The sequence below is a fragment of the Malus sylvestris genome, chromosome 17 (assembly GCF_916048215.2).
Source record: "Malus sylvestris chromosome 17, drMalSylv7.2, whole genome shotgun sequence".
Lineage (NCBI taxonomy): Eukaryota > Viridiplantae > Streptophyta > Magnoliopsida > Rosales > Rosaceae > Malus > Malus sylvestris.
The window spans coordinates 16,803,926-16,807,173 of NC_062276.1; the positions used below are offsets into that span (position 1 = coordinate 16,803,926).

The 3,248-nt window shown below is 42.9% G+C and overlaps 1 long non-coding RNA gene across 1 annotated transcript; it reads right to left on the minus strand.

Moving 5' to 3' along the window:
• Positions 1 to 2,198: 2,198 nt before the first annotated feature.
• LOC126610470 (uncharacterized) lies at positions 2,199 to 3,248 on the minus strand. Its single transcript, XR_007618522.1, has 2 exons — positions 2,932 to 3,248; positions 2,199 to 2,736 (listed from the first exon to the last, which is right to left on the minus strand). It is a non-coding gene; the product is annotated as an uncharacterized LOC126610470 (long non-coding RNA).

The following is a 3,248-nucleotide window of genomic DNA, read 5'->3' on the forward strand; positions in this document are numbered from 1 at the left end:
ATTGAACAGTAAGATTCATGTGTTTTCTACTTCCCCAGAAGTCTTCGACAGAATGCCCATAATTTCCGCAAAGCTGAGTGTGCGTGTGACAGGTGCTGACAAGGCTGGAAAAGTAGGTGCCTCTTCGATTTCTGAGATCGGCCTTCGTGGTCTCTTGGGAGCCCAGCTTTTGAGAAAGCGAGCGCCTCTTCGATTTCTGAGATCGGCCTTCGTGGTCTTTGAGCAGCCCAACTTTTGAGAAAGCAAACGCCTCTTCGATTTCTGAGCAGGCACCTCTTCGATTTCTGAAGCTCCGTCGAGTGCAGATTTTTATAGGGGCTGGCATTAAGTTCCAAAGCACACTTGAATCTCTACCAGTAGAAGCTTCATTCTTGCACTTCTAAGATCTTGATTTGTCCGACCTCTTCTCTCTTCAACACCTTTGAAAATGTCTGGCCCCTCCGACCGTCGTTTTGACTTGAACCTTGTTGAAGAGGCAGCCCCGCCTTCTCCAGACAACATATGGCGCCCATCCTTCGTCTCCCCTACTGGTCCTCTTACCGTTGGGGATTCCGTGATGAAGAATGATATGACAGCTGCGGTGGTGGCCAGGAACCTTCTCACTCCCAAAGATAACAGACTACTTTCCAAACGGTCTGATGAGTTAGCTGTTAAGGATTCGCTGGCTCTCAGTGTTCAGTGTGCAGGTTCTGTGTCTAATATGGCCCAACGCCTATTTGCTCGAACCCGCCAAGTTGAATCATTGGCGGCTGAAGTGATGAGTCTCAAACAGGAGATTAGAGGGCTCAAGCATGAGAATAAACAGTTGCACCGGCTCGCACATGACTATGCTACAAACATGAAGAGGAAGCTTGACCAAATGAAGGAAACTGATGGTCAGGTTTTACTTGATCATCAGAGATTTGTGGGTTTGTTCCAAAGGCATTTATTGCCTTCGTCTTCTGGGGCTGTACCGCGTAATGAAGCTCCGAATGATCAACCTCTGATGCCTCCTCCTTCTAGGGTTCTGTCCAGTACTGAGGCTCCAAATGATCCCCCTCCGGTGCCTTCTCTTTCTGGGGCTCTACCGACTGCTGAGACTTCTCCTAAGCAACCTTTGTGAAGGCTCCCTCTTGTGTGTTTATTGACTCATGTATATGTACATATTTGTAGCTTATCGGGGATATCAATAAATAAGCTTTCCTTCATTTCAACGTATTGTGTTAAATACACCAAAGCCTTCTTCGCTAAGGTCTTTGAATTTTCTTTTGTTGAAGCTTGTATGTTGAAGCTTTCTGAGTGGAGCATGTAGGTTGGGGTAGTGTTCCCTTAATTTCCCGAGTGAGGAAAACTTCTCGGTTGGAGACTTGGAAAATCCAAGTCACTGAGTGGGATCGGCTATATGAATCTTAGAACGCCATTGTGCTCGATCCTGTGTCATGTCCTTCGTTAGATCCAAGTACTCTAAGTCTTTTCTTAGAGTCTCTTCCAAAGTTTTCCTAGGTCTTCCTCTACCCCTTCGGCCCTGAACCTCTGTCCCATAGTCGCATCTTCTAATCGGAGCGTCAGTAGGCCTTCTTTGCACATGTCCAAACCACCGTAACCGATTTTCTCTCATCTTTCCTTTAATTTCGGCTACTCCTACTTTACCCCGGATATCCGTTCACGGGAATGCTAATGCAATGAATTAAAAAGCTCAACTTTTCCCGCACATATTTTGGAAAAAGAGGCAATTGTAACAATGATCCCTTAATTTTAACTCAATTAGAGTAATGGTGTCTCAACTAATAATCCTAAGGCTGGTTCGGTATGGGATACCGAACCGAAACCCTTATCCCGATTCCCAAACCGAAGTTTTCGGGAATCCCAATTTCAACATCGATTCCAAACCAAATTTTCGGGAATCCTGAAATAGTTTCGGGATTTCGGGACAAATTGGGAATCCCGAAATAAAATTCACACAAAATTACAGGCAGACTACTACAATTGTGTCTGATATGCATATGCAGAACTTAAGATACCCAAATTCCCAATCCAATTCAATCTGCATAAACTAATTGCATCTGCAAAATTCAATCATCTCAAAATAAACTAAAGCATGAAACTTTCAACAATCACACAACAAATCATCATATAACATTGCAGCCAACCAAGATGCTAACTTCTTTGAGAATAAAAATATAGACCATCCAAACATCCAAGTAAATGAAATTTAGCCATAAACCACGTAATTTCACATCAATTTCTCTGCAAAAACATCCACTAAAATATGTTCATCACAAGAAGAGTAGTAGTTCAATTGGCTTCATCACAACCACCATTTCCTATACAAAATACCCTAAAAACAGAGTACAAAAATAGTAATTCCCTTGAGTAGCAATCTAGACTGAACAAATTGATGCCCCAAGACCATCTTCAAGAATCAGAACTACCAAGCAAGTAATTAACAACTGTTTCTTCATATACCCAATTAAGTAATTATCAAGTAATTGAACCCAAGTCACAAGCAAACCAGGGACTTCCCAGGAATACGAGCTGGGATTCCCAGAGGTTAACTAAAGAATCAAGCAGGTATATAGAAAATGAAAGCATAATTTGGAAATATGTACTCTAAACTGCTAGTGCAGACCAAGTCACGAACGGGAAGTTATCGCTATAATGTAAAGTGAAGACACAGCTGACGCAAATTACCGAATGGAAACCCTGTCGTTATGGCACCTTATTAGCTCCTCAAACTTTCTTTTGGATGTCCTCAACCTAATATAACCAGTCTTCATTAATTCATAATCACAACAAATTAATCAGAATCACAAAATTAAGTTAACGAAACCCTAGAATCTCATTCCTACTCTTCCCAATAATTTCATCTCAAGAATCTCAATATTCAAACAAAATGTTCTTCACAAACCCTAATCTAAATTTCACAAACCCTAAATTAATTCTAAAATTTACCTAATTTGGGGGGAATCGGTGCACAGTGCACTGGAATCTGGATGAAGAAGTTGAGAGAGAGATCAGAAAGGTGAGTGGCGCCGGTGGCCGTAGCTCTACCTCTGTGCCGTGAAGGAAGGCTCTTCCACAGTGAGGGTTTGAGGGATGAGAAGTTGAGATAGAGATCAGAGGGTTTGAGGGTGTGGCCGGATTCTGAGGTGACTGGTGAGGTTGTCTGAGGTGAGGTCGATGAGGGTGGTGGTGAGGTTGTCTGAGACTCTGAGGCAAGGTTGTGTCAAAGTCGAGAGAAGGAGCGAGAGAGTGAGGTCGAGTCGAAG